We start from the raw sequence: 19,092 nt of genomic DNA on the forward strand, positions 1-19,092 counted from the left end.
AGGACTAAGAAATGTTATATCAGTATGTGAGTCTGGGAACAGTATTTAAAATGTCATTAAGAAAATAGTCTATTTTTTTGTATTATCGTAGGGATGGCTGTTTAGGGTTTTGTTTTTTGTTTTTTTTTCGAGACAGGGGTTCTCTGTATAGCCCTGGCTGTCCTGGAACTCACTTTGTAGACCAGACTGGCCTTGAATTCAGAAATCCGCCTGCCTCTGCCTCCCAAGTGCTGGGATTAAAGGCGTGCACCACCGCTGCCCGGCTTAAGGTACACATTTATATCATTCACTTCAGGTGGCTCATCAGTCTTGAAGCCCTCAGATATCTGACAGCTGAGAGCCTGCAGCTGATGTACTTGGATCCTGCCCAGCCCAGGAGGGAGTCCCAGGTGCCCATAAGAGGTCCAGAAGGGACCTGGCTCTGCCTCTGCTGCACTGCCCCCAAGACCGGCTCTTCATTCACTGGTCCAGTGTTCCAATGTCAAAAAAGGAAAATTGTGACAGCTGCATGCCAGACCATGCAAAGACTCACCTTTTACCTCTCAACACTGTAGGACGAATGTCTACTTAGTTCTCAGGGTCAGAACATATGTGTGTGTGTGTGCTTCTTTCAAATCAAACTAAATGTTATGGCTCCTCTCTACCTGTGGGGGTACAGCCTAAGACTCAGGCTGCAAACAGAATGCTTGACTCACTCTGAACCCAACTTAAAATACACATTTCCCAGCACATACATGCATACATATAAACCCATGGTGTCTTTTAATTTATAAACTGGGTACAGCAAAAAACAAAACAAAACAAAACAAAACAACCAAACAAACAAGCAACAAAACAAAATAAAACAACCCCCCCAAAAACCCTAGTGATAATAACAGCTAATCAAACCAAATGCTAACAATAGCGTACTGTGGTAAAATTGGTGGCATCACTACCCATGCACTTCATGGTGATTATTAGGTTAAAGGTGACTTGCATGCAGAACCATGCACTGCAAGGTAGCTCCTGACAACCTCCCTGGTGAGTGTGCATACACCGGGGACACTCTGGACAAAGGCAGGGCATAAGTTCTGGGTGTGGGGCGCAGCATGAGATTTTTATCACAGTACTCAGACAGGCAGGTAATTTAAGATTGTAAGTTTCTTAGTATTTTTATATTCTATATTATTTTCAGAACATGATCACCATGAGAAGTAAAAGCATGAGAAAGGAAGGACTGTGCATTCCTTTGCAGCCTGTGCATTTCTTGCAGCCTGTGCATTTCTTATACCCTGTGCATTTCAGCAGCCTGTGCATTTCTTGCACCCTGTGTATTCTTTTGCTCCTCGAGTAACCTAAATCTCCTAGAAAGATCCAACCTGATTTTCTGTCCTGCCACACAACTACAACTGTAGTTTTCTGACTTCTTTGTTCACACATGAACTAAAAAGTTTCACAGAAATGGAAACCATATGATTATAATCCAGTTTAGTGACTTTAAAATAGGATGGTAAAATGTCACCAGTGTTTATCGACTTTAACCCTGTGTTTGCGTAAGCCATGTGTGTTTCAAGAGTAATCCTTTCATGAGTCGGGGTGGAGAGAATCCAAAGGTATTTTGGGAAAGGCAGACTCCTGTTGATTTTCACATCTCAGTGGCTATCCTACGTGGACAAGCAAGACCTTCCATGGAGGTGGGTGAGGCCTGGTTTTGGAAGCGTTAGAAGTCATGGTTATCTTAAACTCTCACCTCCAACTTCTAAAGACTGCTGATACTACATGGGTCAGAGGCAGTACATCATTGGACTTGTTCTGCCTCGAGAGTTTGGACAAGAAGTTGCAAAACCTAGTTTTCTCTCAGTGAGTACCAAGGCCGAGTCCAGAGTAACAGGACTGTACCTCTGCTTTAGAAAGAGTCCTTACAGGCATCAACTTCTCTTGGCCCTCAGAGCTCTATCCTTTGGAGTCTTGCCTACATTCCCAGCTCTGTGCTATCTCTTATTTCTGTGAGTGCTGGCATTAGCTATTCTTCCGCTGCTACGGTAAACACCATGACCAGATCTTGTTACAGATGGTTGTGAGTCTGAAGACAGCTACAGTGTACTTACATATAATAAATAAATAAATCTTAAAAAAAAAAACAAAAAAAAAAAACACCATGACCAGAGGCCACTTGGGAAGCAAAGGGTTTGTTTCACCTTACAGCTTACAGTTGGCATGAAGGGAAGTCTGGGCAGGAACTCAAGGCAGAAGCCTGGGGGCAGGAACTGAAGGATCGGTCATGGAGGAGTGATGCTTATTGGCTTCCTCCCTGTGTCTATCTCAGTCTGATGCCACCCAGGACCACGAGCCCAGGCGAGGTACCACCCACCACAAGCTGGGCCTTCCCACACCTATCATAATCAAGAAAATGTCCCATAGACCAATCTGGTAGAGAACTTGTCTCAATTAAGTTTCTCTCTTTTCAGATGACCCCAACTTAGGCCAAGTTGTCAAACCTCTAACCAGAATAGCTTCTCCCTAGATCAGGGGGATCCTGACACTTTCCTGTCTGGATACAGCTAGCCATTCCAGCTGTCTGGAAGATGCTTGCCAATCAAAGAGACGTGCTAAGGATGCAACCTTGCCTTTTAAAGCATCTCCCGTGGGTCTATATTTAGTCCATTGTGGAGTGTCATGGTTTGAATATGCTTGACCCAGGGAATGGCACTATTAGGAGGTGTGGCCTTGTTGGAGTAGGTGTGTCATTGTGGGTGTGGCCTTTAAGACTCTCATCCTAGCTGCTTGGAAGTCAGTATTCTGCTAGCAGCCTTCAGATGAAGATGTAGAACTCTCAGCTCTGTCTGCACCCTGCCTGCCTGTTTGCTGCCATGTTCCCACCTTGATGGTAATGGACTGAACCTCTGAACCTGTAAGCCAGCCCTAATTGAATATTTTCCTTATAAGAGTTACCTTGGTCATGGTGTCTGTTCACAGCAGTAAAACCCTAACCAAGACATGGAGTTTTTAAAAGTTCTGTAGCCTCTGTACAAGGCTGTGCTCCTTCAGAACTAACAGCTTATTCAAAACACAGTTGAGGCCAAGAGCTGAGGAGCGGGGCTTGGCCTGGTGTACATGTGGCTCTGGGGTCCATTGGCAGCACAGCAGCAGAGGCATTAGAGTAGGGGGCTCAGTGGGGTTTGTGGCTCATGTGATATGGGTGTGTCTGGACACTTGCTGGTAGCTCCCTCATGTCATTCTTCCCTCTGAGGTACAGCCTTTTTTATATGATCATATGGCTGACAGTCTGTCCTGAAGTCCAGAGTCCAGCCAGGAGAAGGATCACATTCAAAGACAGCTTGCAATCAACAGCTAGTAAAAAACTGACTCCAGTCTTGAACTTGTGAACCTTAAGCGATATTAAAAATGACTCAGTGTACCTAACCACCAAAGGTCCCTCATCTGCCCTCTCAGTGCTCCCCTAGAGCAGTGGTTCTCAACCTTCCCTTAATACAGTTCCTCATGCTGTGGTGACCGTCTGTGATGGCTACTCTCTGTTGTCACCTTGACTATATCTGAAATGAATTACAATCCAGAACTGGAGGGCACACCTGTGATTCGGATCTTGAGGCTGGAAGACAACATGCCTTTGATCCAGATCTTGAGGCTGGAAGACATAGGCTTTCAATCCAGATCTTGAGGTAGGACGACACACATTTTTGCTCAGGATGGGCACACACCTTTAATCCAGATCTTGAGGCACACCTTTAATTGGGACCACAGCCTGTGCTGGAGGCCTTGATGAGGACAATGGGAGAAGGAAAGGGTTGTTCATTCTTCACCCGCTTGCCCTCACTTTGCCAGCCCATTCATGGGAGGGAGCCTACTTCTTGGGTTTCCCAGCTTATATAGAAGAGCAGCTGAGACACCCAGCCTTGAGGGACTGAGCAGCTACTAGATTCTTGGACTTCACAGTTGCCCGTTGTTGGGTTAATTGGACTACAGATTGTAAGTCATTCCAATAAATTCCATAATATGTATTTACTTCATAAGATCTGGGACTCTAGAAAACCCTAGTACACTCCAACCATAAAATTATTGTAATTTTGTTATGGATTGTAAAGTCGTTATGCACTGTGGTATAAATATTTGTATTTTTGATGGTCATAGGCAACCCCTGTGAAGGGCGTCATGACCCACAGGTTGAGAACCACTTCTTTAGAGCCTCTCCATTGCCAGCCAACCAAGAGGAGATCCACACACTCTGTCACCATTTCCTCACCCTGCGATTCTCTCCCAGGGTTCCTGTGAAGGACCTTAGTCTTCACCCACCAGGGTGCGTTCCCTCAGGTCCTCTCATATCACCTTCAGCTTCTCTAGAACATTCTCAAGCAACTCCCTGACTCTTCATCCCTCTGCTCTAAGACTGAACTATGGAAACACTTTAGGAGGTTCTAGGAGTTGGCCAATCACCTGGAAGATCTATCTCCTCCTTTCTGGCCCATCTCACTTTGGCCCCTGACCCCTCCCTATACCTTTCTATACAGAGAGATGCACAGTACACATCTATAACCTAGCTTCTCTCCCACATCCTCTCTATTCTGAGAAAGAAAAAGGCATTGAAGAGATGGCAATAGAGGTACTAGTTTATACAGCTGTTCTGATCAACAACTACTCAGGAGAAATGACTCCAGTTTTGAGCTTGTGAACCTTAAAAGATTATTTAAAAATGTCTTTTTAATAGTTTATAGAGGGCTGACTTTTTAAATTGTAGGAGATGGAACACATCTGAAAACACCAAGATTGAGGCCAGAGCAATCAGAGAATATTTTTTTGGCCCCTGTGAACAGATCGTTGGCCTCTAGTCTCATCCTTACTGACCCCGAACATCTGAGAAAGAAGCCCTGAGCTACGGTGTGGTGTGGAGGACACTGGGTTCAAGGGCCACTGGTATCTCCCAAGGGGACAGGTCTCATCAGACATGTAGTTCAGAGCTTTTCTCCATACAAGAAGGGAGGAGATGAAGGGGGAAGGATGGGAGCCGTAGTGTTGGTGACCCTTGGTTTGGAGGCAAGCTGATCCACATAGAGCAAACCCCATGGTGCCACTGAGCCTCGTTTCTTTTTGGAGCTAGAGATCAAGCATCCTGACCTCAGGCAGCCCTTCCTCACTTTCAATCTCCTGATCCTTCCCCCTTAGTGGAACACGTAGAGGAAGCGCCCATTGGGCTTCATGGATGGATGCTTCAATCATTTCTTGAAAAACATACTGTGGTTTCACAAGATTTCTGAAACTGTCACCTTCATGGCTAATGCCCCAAGAGACGCATTAGACATTAGTCCCTCTAGAGGATGAAGCCAAGTCATGTACCACCCTTTCTTTCAGCCCCACGGGCTCCTTCCTGGTCCACGTCCCCTTCCTCCAACTGTGACAGCAACAATCTATTCCCGGTCAGAGCGGATCACTAGGAAACGCCACTCAGAATCTTCCCCTCTATTGATTCTACTCCGTAGTATTGGCAGCTTAAAAAGATTATGTTTTAATTGGGGCCCAGCGAGATGACGTTTTAAGGTTTTGAGTTTCGCTGCGTGCCACACTATGGATTATCTGCGAGATTGTTCAACGCAAGGAGGACAAAGATTAATGTCTTGTCCTTTTCTTTGGGTGACCCTGGGTGCAGCTGCAGCTTGGGCTAAAGTGACTGAAAATCTTTTTCTATCATGGGCCTGAAAAGGTTGACTGTGAATTCATTAGCGTTATCTTTGTTTAGGGTATAAAATCTACACATTAAATGGCTGGAGTGGAGTGTTGATTTTTCTCTGGTCTAAACAAACCTCAAGTGGCTGGAAAGGAAGTGGGCTGGATGGGAGTCGACCTGAGTCAGGGGGAATGGTTTAGGAAGAACTGATTCAAGACTTAGAAGTTGCCCTTTCTGTGTTTTCTCTGAGGACAGGTTGGCAATTAGCCGGGCATCAGGTGAGTACTCTGGAATGGGATGGGAGGCTGGTAGAGAATGGATACCACCTCATGTAACCACTGAAGCAAGGGCCACACTTCTGAGTCATTACGACATCTCTCATTTGGAGATGAGAAAGTTCAGGACAGAGAGATCGGGCCACTTGCCTGAGGTGACAAGAACACTGAATCAGGGACCACCAAGTCTGGCTTTCTTGGGAGCCTTGGACCTTGTCAAGATCTATAGGATGTGTGGTGAGCTGAGCACAGGCAGCCCTTGGGGGTGGTGGGTGTTGCTCTCATTGAGACGGCCTTCGGCACCAGAAACGTTGACTAAGATGTTGAAATGCAACAGCTCACACTGAGAGGCTTGGAGGATGCACATGCGTTCATTCTCACATGGCTCTGGATGCTATGAGTCTGACATCAAGGGTCAGGCAGCTCTGACTCCTCCGGAGAGATGGGAGGGGCAGCGTTTCACTCCTGGCTCCGGTTCTGGGGGTTCTGTGGCTCACCACTCCATCTGTGCCTTTGCAATGGCATGGTGTTCTCTCTCTCTCTGGGGGCTCTGTGTTCAGATTTCACCTCTAGAAGAATACTCATCACATGGGCAAGTTTAGAATGCCATCTTAATTTCGTGATCATATAGACCCCGAGTTCTAAAGCTGTGACAAAATCAGTTAAAGCATGGACATGTTTATTCTGGAATATGGCTTGAGGGCATAGTCTCTCAGTGTAGGCAACGCACATCAGCCCTGGTTGGTCTCTTCATCTCCACACAGGCTGCAATGCCTCTAACTTTCTGCTTTGGAGTGAAGATCAGTGATCTCGAAGGTAGTCCTTTATCTAACTTCTTCTGTGACTCCTTACAACCTGGGCAGCTCAGGAAGTTGCCTCAATTATGCAAATGAGAAAACAACGGCTACCATCTTGTTTCCTTTCTGGGTCCTCTCTGATGTGCTCTTAGATACTTAGATTCCTCTGTCTGGACACCCCCTGGCACGATCTTGTTACAGCAGCATGCTTCTTGGACCTATTTCCATGAATCCCGAAGACCCAATGCAGAAGCATTTTCTGAACTATTCCATTGAAATGACCTCTGTCTTCTACTCTTGCGTTTCCATGGTGTGTAAGATATAGGTGAAGCCCAACTGAGCAAAGGGGGGTGGGAGGGGTGGGGCCACTTCCTACAGTTGTAAGCCTTGTGCTTCGAGACACAGCTAAGCAGAACAAGTTATTTATTTAGGATTATCTGTAGTCATGGTTGGTTTCTACCCTCTCAGAGTTTATATGACATTTATATAATGTGTTTAATACAATTCCACACTTACATGCATTTGTCTTGTTTGTATTCATATATTTACTGTGACGCTCTGCAACATGCATCTGATTAATTTCAAAATAACATTCACGGAATCCTTCTGCAGTGAGCGACGCTGTTACACACTCCACCTCGGAATGTGCCCTCCCTGCTTCGTAACTTCTGAGAGGTGGGAAAGCTCTGTTCCTTTGGAAGCTGTCAGGCCAGAGAGTTGCTTAAAGATTTATCTGTGGAGGTACCCGATGTCAAAGACGGGACAGTGAGGCTGCAAGCCAGAGATGCAATCTGCTCATGAGAACACAGGCCTTATGGCCCTCATGCTTAGCCTATACACACACACACACACACACACACATGAAAATGGTTGTTGTAATGGCTATTCCTGGTTGTCAGCTTGACTATGTCTGGAATAAACTACAATCCAGAATTGGAGAGCTCACCCATGATCTAGATCTTGAGGCTGGAAGACACAAGTTTCTGACTTGGATCTTGGCATGGAGATCTTGAGGCAGAGTGGCCATAAAAAGCTTAGGTCCAGGCGAGGAGGTACACAACTTGATCTGGGCCACACCTTCTACTGGAGGCCTTCATAAGGACATTGGAAGATGAAGACTCACTCTTCTTCACCTGCTTGCACTTACCTGCCAGCACATCTGTTGGAACGTACTTCTACAGAAGACCAGCTGAAACAACTAGCCTCGTGGGACTGAGCAACTACTAGATTCTAGTTCCTTGGACTTCCCATCCACAGCTGCCCATTGTTGGGGAGTTGGACCACAGACCGTAAGTCATCACAATGAAGTCCCTCAATTTATAGAGGCCTTCCATACATTCTGTGACTCTAGAGAACCCTGACTAATACAGGTGCCATAACAGCAGCTTCAGGCCTTTCTGTTCAACACCTACTCGGCCTTTCTGTATTCGCTGCAATTTATTTAATCTGTCCTTATCACCATCCCCCGTCATTCTCCCTGTCTTCCCCACCATTATCACCAGTATCCAAAGATCATCCTTACCTCATGACCACCTCCACCACATTGTCATCCACTCATCCATCACTCATGATGGTCATCCTCAGCATCTCAGTCATCCTCACCATGACTACTACCTTAACATTCTCATCACCGCCGCTATTATCCTTACCACCATCTTCACCACCCTCACCTCCACCATCATCACCATCGTCACCACCACTACCACCCTTACCACTGTTACACCATCTTTACCACCACCATTACCACCATCTTCACTACCATTACTACCATTACTAGCATTCTCACTGCCACCATTACCATTACCCCCAGCGGCACCATGACTACCATCCTTACCATTATCACCACCATCACCACCGCCCACCACCACCAAATGCAGTTATTAAGGCGCGTCAACTCTTCCTTCCGCAAGTCATGACCACACACACCTTATTTGTCAGCCTTTCCTAGAGTTAGTTCTGTCTTTGTTTCCAGTTCCTGATAAGTATGGCTGCCATTTTTGGTTAAGAATTTCAAGAAGTGAAGCTATAAATAAACTTTAAGAACGATAAAACAAAGGTGAGTCCGCCACCCACCGTGTGTCTGCTTGTCCTGTCCACTATGCACACGCATGGTTCTCTTGTCCAGGCAGCTTCATACCCTGCCATCTGCGTCTAACACACTGTCTTCTCCCATTGGATGAGATTCCTAGCATCTGTTTTAGTTGTGGGAGAAGACACACAACAGAGTTCACCACCTTAATCGTTAGGAGTGTGGATTTCAGGGCTGTGACTTATACTCTGCGCAAGACCACCCACGGGACATTTCCCACCTTACAAAGCTGAGAGTCTGGGCACACTGGGTTCCCTTTGGTCTCTGTCCCAGCTCCTGGCCATTGGCTTTCAGTTCACCTGAGTGGAATTATTATTTATCCTTTTGGCTGGATTACGTTAGACAGCATGGTGTCCTCAGGGTCCACCCACATTGCAGCCTGTGTCAGGATCTCCTTCATTTTGAAGGCTGAAGCACCTCCCATTCTATGGGTAGACTCTGTTCAGTATGTAAGGATCCACTGCTATTTTTGTTGACCATGTGCCATTACCTGAGACTGTGGTATCGTAATGTACGTAAACAACTTAATTCTTTTCCAAATTGAGTGTCCACGGGAAGAGGTGGCTGAGTAGTTACTTAAGGCAAGCTAACGTTGTATGTCTTTCCAGTTTTCCATTTATCTAAAATTAGACTCAAGCCAAGTTTGGCTTGTCAAGCATCCATGGAGGCTTTGAGTGCTTACACTGGTAAGATGGAGTTGGGTAGGATGCAGCTTTCTCTGCCTTGAGGGTCTCAGGAGTTAGAGGGCAAAGGGCAAGCTCATGGCCAGTATGACTTAGAGTCCCATTACAGCAGGCAGCTTCCTTGTCTCCCTCCCACTCTGGCTTTTGAGCTCCTGTGTGAGTTCCTAGCTTCATGTGTCCTCACAGCTATACATTTTCATGTGACCAGGTGCCGTCCTCTGTTCCACCCTGCCACTCAGGGTTGGTGGGATGTGAGGGCTGTGGGTCAGACTAGGATGTGAGGGCTGGAATCCTGACCCACCTCTACAAAGCAGCCCCGGGGATCTAGACAGACACTCGTCATTTGCTGAGATTGTTTTCTGCTGTCCTTTCTGTCTTTAGCAGCTCCAGTGGCATGTGCCGGCATGAAGAGCTCCATTTAATTTCACTAATGCATCGCTTTCCACGGGCGGACCCAACCCAGCCCCTTTCCAAATGGGTTGAACCCAGCCATCATTTACCATAAGGAATCACATTAAATGCTAATGTGCGCCTCAGACCCTCGGCAAGGCTTGCTGAGGGATGGCTTGTCCTCGGAGGGAGCTGGTGATGATGACTTCTGCTCAGATCTAAATGAGGTGACACACTCAGCTCCTGACTTGAGGTCCCGGGGTTTCAGTGGCTTCTTTGTCAGGTCCCCGTATAAATGACTCTGTCTGGCAAATGTTTGCAGGAAGCTGGAGAGGACTCAGTCCTATATTACTCTAGAAACTAATGCTTTCCTCATTGGGAAAAATGAGGCAGGTCACAAGGGAGGAGCCAGCAGGTAACTTTGGAGGAGAGAGGCTCTGTGTCCTTGACATGAGATATCAGCCTGTGAGCCAAGCTAGGCTAGCCTCTGCAGTGCTGGGATTATAGCACGTGCTGCCACCTCTAGCCTTGACTCCTTCTGTCCCTCGTTCTCAATGGTGCTTCTCTGGGTTATCTGACATGGGATTTTTCTAGTTCATTCTAACCTTGTCTCCAGAAGCCATGCATGTAGCCATGCATGCATGCATGTTCTCCAGTAAACATGTCCATGGATGCTGGAAGCCCTGGCAAAGGGGGTCCGCTACTCTGCATCTCAGTACAGAACACCTGGTGGGCACATCTGATGGGCTGAGTCCTGAAAACATGCAGTGCTGCTGCCGGTGGGGCGGCTTTGCAAGTAAGAGAGCAGAGAGGTGGTGGGGGGACCTTGTGGGTGAGGAAGGCCTGTCTTCAGTAATGGGAGCAGGTAGGGCCAGAAGTCAGGGGAGAAGCGGGAGGAAGATCAGCTGCTAGAGGGGGTCAGAGAGAACCCATAGGAAAGGAAGGGAGGGCACTGAGGGAGCTGCCGCTCTGCGCTGGGAAAGGCAGGTGAGGGCTGAAGATAATTGCTTTTAATTGCAGCTGAACTTCTTTATTAGTTCGGTAGCACAAAACGAAGATGTCCCTGTCAAACACCGAAGTGGTCATTCTCTCAGCCATCAGCAACGCTTCTCCTGAGAGCCGAAGTCTTTATTCTTTCAAACAACCCTGACTTGAGTGAAGCTTCCTCTGTTTTCTTCTCAGACCTTCTCCGCCCAGAAAGTGGGCACTGAGAGGGAGGGAGTGTGCCCACACTGCACCATGTATCCTAATGGGCACCTACGGATGGATGGCTGGGAAGCTGTTCTGGGCTCACTCACACACACTGAATTAAAGCCATGAGTGCGCACAAACTTTAGTTAGCAGTGGACGGATGACGCGTGCAGGCTTGGTCCCATAAGACTATTCTGAAGTTCCCATTACTGAGTGATGTTGTAACTCCTACACTCATGTCTGTAATCCTGGCGCCCACTTCCTTAGCTCACTGCCTAGCAAGCCCAAGTATAACCTTGTAGCATGCACAGCATCCTGTATGATCTGGTCTTTAAGCATTCGTACTTTTGGTTACATGGAGTTTATTGTCAAAAACAAAATTTGCAGCTTGGAAGATTGCTCCATCAGTGAAGGGGTTGCAGTGCAAGTGTGAACATCCAGGCTAAATTCTGAGAACCCACAGGAAGAAGTGGCTTGCGCTTGCAGTCTCAGCTTCGAGGAGGGTAAGTCATGGAGTTTGTGGGACAGCCAGCCCAGCTGGGACAACCGCCCAAGCTAAGGAGAGACCAGGTCTCCAAAAAATAAGGTGGATGGTTCCTGAGGGATGATACCAGATGCTGACTGCTGGCCTACTCTCTCTCTCTCTCTCTCTCTCTCTCTCTCTCTCTCTCTCTCTCTCTCTCTCTCACACACACACACACACACACACACACACACACACACACGCACGCACACACTTAAAAAGGAAACAAAGTAAACAGACTCCTGGCTTCTAGACTATAGGAAAACTCTGAGGAGAAAACAGATACTCCACATGAAGCCAAGTGAAGAACAACTATACACATCAAGGAAGGGCATGGATACATTTAACTGAAGTGTTGAGATGAAGAACTCTGGGCTTGGTGGTCAGGTGTGATGGTTACTACTGTCACTCACGTGGACAGGATGTAGAATCACCCAGGAGACAAATCTTCTGAACACACCTGTGAAGGAAAATGTGTTACAGGACAGGTGAGCCCTGCCCTAACTGTGTGCAGCAGTATCCCCAGGGCTGGGGTCCCAGGCTGGAAAGAATGCAGAAAGCCAGCTGAGTACCAGCATCCATGGCTCTGCTAGCTGAGCATGGGTGCAACGTGGCCAGCTGCTTCACCTCCTGTCACTACGCCTCCCCCCCAGGACGGACTGTGCCTGTAAACCATGAGTCCAAACAAGCCAAACAAGCTCTTTCTATTCCTTAAGCTTTCTTTCTTTTTTCTTTCTTTTCTTCTCCTTTTCTTCCTTCTCTGCCTCCTCCTCCTTCTCTTGCTTCTCCTCCTCCTTCTCTTCTTCTTCCTCCTCCTCCTTCTCCTTCTTTTGGTCAGGTACTTTGCCACAGAAGTGAGAGAAGTAGCTAATAAATCATTAATTATGATCTAGTCTCTCTCCCTAGGACATCTCTACTGCCTGGGGCTCCCTTTGACTTCCCACACATCCCTGCCCCTTCTAGCACCATCAGACTCTCAGCAAGTGTTAACTCATGCCATGGCAGCTCTGAAATGTCTTCTTCCAGAGGATACCCCATGCTCTCCACTACCCCAGGCTGTGTTAGCCTCTAATATACTGGCTGGTCATTTCATTTCCAGGGTTTAATATGAACATTCTCCCTTGATATTATTTACATGTTACTGTGTTTCCCTCCTGTGTGTGGACGCCTCAGGTGGGCAGGGACCACTCCTGCCCTGTTCACCATGGGGTCGCCACCAGTGAGTGGCGTATCTGATTCATAGTTGGAGCTTGCCAAGTATTGAATGAATGAATGAGCAAATATGTACTGACATGTCATCAGTATCCCAGAAGTCTAGGACCATCAGATCCAGAGTGTGGGCATATGTTAGCACCAGAAGGAATTGTGTCCCTATTCTGATGGGCTTCTAGAAGAGTCTATTCACACCCAGTGTTTGCCCCATGAATGTTGTCTCTTCACTTGGGACTTCCTTCTCTTAGGCTATCTGAGCTGTTGGGCTGATGGCATAGAGGTGCCCAGTTCAATATTCTCAGGAGACATACTGTTCAGTTCAAATGATGTCCTGTCCAGAGCTGGGTCACCAAAGACCAGAGCCAGGTATGAGCCGAAGTTACAGAGGGCCCAGATGAAAGAAGACACCACCAGGGAGAAGCAGGGCAATGGGCAGAGGAATGTGTGGGACAAAAGGCCTTGGACAGGAACTGTAGTGAGAGAGTGAGAGCGAGAGGGAGCGGGGAGGGCACTAAGACAGAAGCTCCTTGAAGGGCTCCTTAGGTAAAGCACAGAGGTAAAGCACAGCAAGGGCTCTGCAGAGGAGCCCAGCATGCTCTGAACCCTGGCTCCGCCTCTCACTGGCAGTGTGCTTTCAGAGAATTTCCTTAACATCTCCAAGAGAGGGCCTGTTACCTGAGTTGTGGAGATATATGCGCATCACCTGGATTCTGTGAGTGTTATTATGTGTTCTGTGGGGTCAGTTTCTGTCTCTGTGGTTGTAGACGTCACAGGCAACTGTGACCCAAGTCGGTGTGTAGAAGCTGCAGGTAGAGGTGTTGGGACCAATCTGTTCCCATTCTGGGTGATAGCTTTAGCCTGGAGTTGGCTTACCTGTAGCTATGAAGTGGAAGCCGTTCCCAGAACACTCAGAATCAGGTTCCTACTGGGCCTGATGGCCTGTGACAGTCTCCTTACAAGGCCACCATCAGACACTCTGCTAGGTCCTGGCCTGGGAGTGGATCTCAGTCCTCACACTCCCTGGAGACCCACTAACCAGTGTTCAGGACCCCAGCCACCTGCTGCAGGGAGCATCACGTGGGCCAGTCCGTGTCTGCAGGAGGCCTCCTCAGTCTTAGGAAACCCTCAATTGGGAATCCCGTGTCCCTTTGACCTGAGAGGGACCTGGCTAGCTTCAGGGTGCAGATGTTCCCCAGGGGTCACGCGTTGGGTTCTGGTACCAATGCCGCAGTGCTGAGAGGTGGGCTCTCTAAGAGATGATCTGGTGTTCTGACAGGCTGCTTCTGCCAAGTTATTTCATCTCAGCAACAGGAAAAGAAACCCTCTGACTCCGGAAAAAGTTTAACACACTGAAGCTGCTCACTAAGAATTGATTGTGCATTGATTAATTGAATCGTTCCTTTCCACTGCTTTGCCTGCATGTATGCATACTTGTACCATCTGCATGCCTGGTGCCTTCAGAGGCCATGAAGAGTGTGGTGATCTGCTGTGTGGATGCTGAGAACTGAACCAGATCCTCTGTAAGAACAGCAAGTGCTCTTAACCACTGAGCCAGCTGTTCAGGTCATTCATATATATGTATATGACACACACACACACATGTATATATACACACACACATATGTATATATATATACACATATATGTGTGTGTGTATACAAAATCAAAACATATCTCAGAAGTCTGTCCTTCTCCCAATGCCCTCTTGCTGTCCTCTAAACTAGAAATCTCACAGACTTTGCAAGGTGACAATATAAGCTTAAGTGTGTCACACACACACACACACACACACACACACACACACACACACACCTCCCCAGCTTCTGCAGCACATTTCATTTTATTGTATGCGAACTCCCCCGGGCATTTCTTTTATGAATTGAGCCCTTCTGTTTTATAGCTGGCACTATTGCACTTACTGCACAGCCGTAATATGGCCAAAGACTGCCTTTCCTTTTTCTTTTTTATAGCCCCGGAACACAGCCCCCTGGAGAACACCACTCCACAGAGTAGCGGCCAGTAAACTCTGCTTCCACATCAACGGAGCACTTCTCACTAAAGTAGCTCGACTTCCTCCTCCACTCTATCCTTCACCATAACAAGCACACGCCCCAAAAAGCCCTCTGGTTCCTATGGCTTGTTAGGTCTATCATCTTTTTAATTAATAGTGTTTTTACGAAGCCGTCTGAACTGTGTCTTTCCCATTATCGGAAACGCATTGCCATTAATGAATAATTTTCATTTCTGATCCTCGGTATCATGGCAGTTGATCTCCCGTTCCCATGCCTTCGGATGATAGCATCGTTTTCTGCCCACGATCAAATTTAATTTGGACTCTGATTATATTATGCTGTTTCGACTCAAGTGTCAATTTTTGTCAGGCAATTAGGAGCTATAACCTGTGAAGTTAAGTTTGATAGGCATTGTAATTGGATTGTTACAGTAATAGCCTGGAACGTTCCTTTTCCTTTTGCTTCTTTGATTCTCCATGCATACTCTAAGTCGTGAGAACAAAGACATTTGGTTATTGTTACAACCTTGGGATGCCTGAGACAACAAGATTGCAAGTTGAGGTTTTGGCAGAGAGTGAACTTCTATCAAACTCCAAATGTGGGGAGAACAAAGTTTGAGGGATTGAGAAAAAAAAACCCAACATAATTGGAACAAAGAGAATGTGTTACAGAAAGTGTTGCATAAAGCGAAAGTTAGAAAGTTAGAACTCTCCAAAGTTAGCTTCCCGGTTTTAGATAAGCTGCGGAGGTAGGTCAGTTGTACTTCTTTGCTTTCCCTCCTCCCTCTCTCCTTCCCTCCCTCCCTTCCACCCTCCCCTCCCTCCCTTCCACCCCCTTCCCCTCCCTCCCTTCCATCCTCTTCCTCTCCCTCCCCTCCCTCCCTCCCTCCCACCACTCCCTCCCCTCTCTTTCACCCTTCCCACCTCCCCTCCCTTCTACCCTCCCCTCCCTCCCTTCCACCCCCTCCTTCCCTCCCTTCCACGCCCTCCTTCCCTTCTTCCCTCCTTCCCTCCCTCCCTTCCACCCCTCCCTCCTACCCCCTTCCAACTTTTCTCTCTCCTTTTCCCCACTTCCTTTCCTTCCTTCTCCTTTTTTCTCTTTTCTGCATCCACACAGCTGAGAACGTCCCAGGCAGCACACAAATGGTGACCAGACGAAACTTTCCCAGACCTTGGGAGCTGCTGCTTCCTTTCCCTGGGGGAGAGAGGCTGGTAGGGAACAAGCTGACACACTGTAGAATTGCAAAGTGTTCTAAGAGTAGTGGAGACAGCAAAGTAGATAAGGAGGACCATGAGAGTGGAACTGGTCCTCTATTGGTGGCTTATTGGCTATGGTGATATTTGAATAGAGTTCAAAAGGAAATAGCACCAAGCTTGCAGATAATTGTATAAGGACTTTCTGGCAGAGGAAAGAGCCAGTGCAAAGATCCAAGAAGGTGTTTGCTTGGTGAATTCAGAAAGAGCCTAAATGCTATCTATGTATTTGTTTTTAAGGTACTAACACATACAAACACACACACACACACACACACACACACACAGCCCTTGTCACTATGGCTCTGTAGTGTAATTTGAGATCAGTATGATGTGTCCAGCACTGCTCTCCTTCAGGATCGCTTTAGCTATTTGGGGTGTTTTGTGTTTCCATGTGAATTTTAGGATTATTTGTTTCTCAGTCTGTGGAGAATGTTATTGGCATTTTGATGGGAATTGCATTGGGTCCGTAGCTAGCCTTTGGTAACATGACCATGTTTACAATCATTTTTCTCTGATTATGAACATGGGTTGCCCTGTTTCATGACTTCCATTGTGAAAATCGTGTACTTCCTTGATTAGATTTCTTTCTAGGTCAGTCTTCAGCCTATTATTAATGGAACTGTGCTCTTGATTTCTTTGCTGGTAAGTTCATCGTTGATGTATAGGAGAACTAAATATAGATATTTAGTATTTTGAGTTCATATCCCGTGATGTGACTAATTTTAAAAAAAAATTTTCTGAGTCATTTGGTGGGTTTTATGAATAAAATTGCACCATCTGTGATAATTTAACTCCTGCTTTCCTGGCTGCAAACCTTTTGCCTCTTTCTGTTGACTGGCTACTATGGTTAAGTACCATACTGTAGGAGTGGTGTGTATAGATGCCTTCATCTCTGCTGAATTTACAAGAAATGATTTCAGTTGTCCCCATCCAGTGTCACACTGGGTATGGGTTTGTCAGGAGCTTATGAAGCTTCTACAAGGAAATAATAACAGAGCAAATGTACATCACACAGAATAGGAAAAAAAAATCTACATTGCTCATCTGATGGAAGTTTAATATCAAGAAATATCTGAAATGATTAACAACAGACCAGAAACTTCTCAAAAGCAGAGGTATAAACGCCCACTGAATACCTGGAAAACTCCCGGGGAACAGAGGAAGCCTTGGGTGAATGTGTGTTGTTGACACCGGTACAACCGCAGTAAGGACCTCAGTGCGTCAGGCCCATGGGATTGGCTGTGCCTTCCCCAGGTCATGAGGGAAATGTCCAAGCTATCCTGATCTCTGTGGGAAAAGCATCTACCACAACTTCCTCCTCCTGTTGTCTACAGTTTGAGACTGCACCCCTCCAGCGCACCTCCCACCCCTTGATCCTTCCATCCCCTGGGATTAGCTAACCCAGCCACCCCTTCAGCAGTGTGCAATGAATGGCTTCCTCAATTATTAAATACATGCACGGAGTTTCCAGGCTGCTACTGCATCTCCATCAGATCATGGAGCCCACCTGCTCCTAGCTTTTCTGTGTGTCTGTCATTTCTTCTTTCCCCACGGCTCTTGTTAGGTCAGTTTCTAAGCTTGTTCAAGGTTGAGGCAAGACTTAAATCTTTATCCTTCAGAGAAACACAAATCAAACTACCTCGAGGGCCAAGTCCTTATTGTTACCGATAACTGACTAGACATCATTCCTTAGCTGCTAGCTCCTGGCCCAAACTCATGAGACCCTGGGCTGTAGAGAAGAATGAAGACATAGGAAGCCCCTGTGTGTTCGGCAAGGTGACCTGATGCTACACTCAATCCTCCGTAGTTTCCTGGGAAAACAGAAGCTCAGAGGAGCAATGTATCTGGTCAAAGCAACGATCTGGCAAGCAGTCAAAATGGATTTGCTATTGGGTCTGTCTTCCAGAGTTGAGATGCTCCCTAGTGGGCACAAGCTGTTTAGGGCATGTTCTCTCTGTCCTTGGGATGACATTGGAAACTCCAGATCTGCCTCAGCACATATTCATCCTCTTACTGATCCATCTGCCCATCTATCCATCTATCTATCTATCCATCCACCCACCCACCTACCCATACATCCACCCACTCATCCATCCATTCATTTATCCTTCTGTCCACCCTCCTACCCACACATCTACACATTGATCCATATGTTCATCTATCATCCATCTACCCATCCATCCCTCCATCCATCCTTGCATTGAGAAGCTGGGCCTGATCTCTGGACTACACTCTGGGATGTGTTCTGGGGATGCTGTCCAGGACAAGGACATGAGCATCTCATGATCTCCATCCCAGTGGTCTAGGCATTGTCTGGAGAAGATGGTCCCCATCACCTCTGATTTTTATCTCTGGATCCTTCATTAGACGGTGATTATACTCACAAAGCCCAATCCTGGTCTCCAGTCATGCAAGCAAGTGACAGTGACAGAGAAACAAGGTCCCGTTGGCTCAGGCAGTTAGAACAAAGAAAAAAAATGTACAGACCAAGTAACTGACATCCAGAAGAGATCACAGACCTGGAGGACCGGCGAGCCAGAGGACAACGCACCAGCAGCCTCAGCTCTGCTGAGGAGAGCTCTTCTTAGATGCCATTTTCTAAGGTGTTCTCTGGTGACCTTGGGGACAAGTGAGCTCCTTCTCGGGCCTCATTTTATAAGTGCTCTCATCCAGTTCTCCTCCTCACATCTCTGTCTCATGGTGCCCTTGAAGTTGAGACTGAGCCACACTGCATGAGCTAGGAGGTGGGTTTTAGGCTCGAAGACCAGAGCAGAGGATATACAAACAGCTTGATCCTGAGACCTGAGGACCTCAGGGGACAGACAGAGATGGACAGGGTCAGAGTGGTTGCCTGAGCCGCCTCCTTGTTACACCAACAGCTGGCAGATGACAGTCAACAGGCAAACCCAGCTAGAACTCCTCTTGCTCACCTTTCAAACTCGGTACAGTTTTTTTTGTAGTGAGGTGTGGCGCTTGATTTGCTGATGGGGGGTGATGATAGTTGAGTG

Source organism: Mus caroli, unplaced genomic scaffold (genome assembly GCF_978045245.1).
Source record: "Mus caroli unplaced genomic scaffold, Mus_caroli_1 scaffold_14, whole genome shotgun sequence".
Classification (NCBI taxonomy): domain Eukaryota; kingdom Metazoa; phylum Chordata; class Mammalia; order Rodentia; family Muridae; genus Mus; species Mus caroli.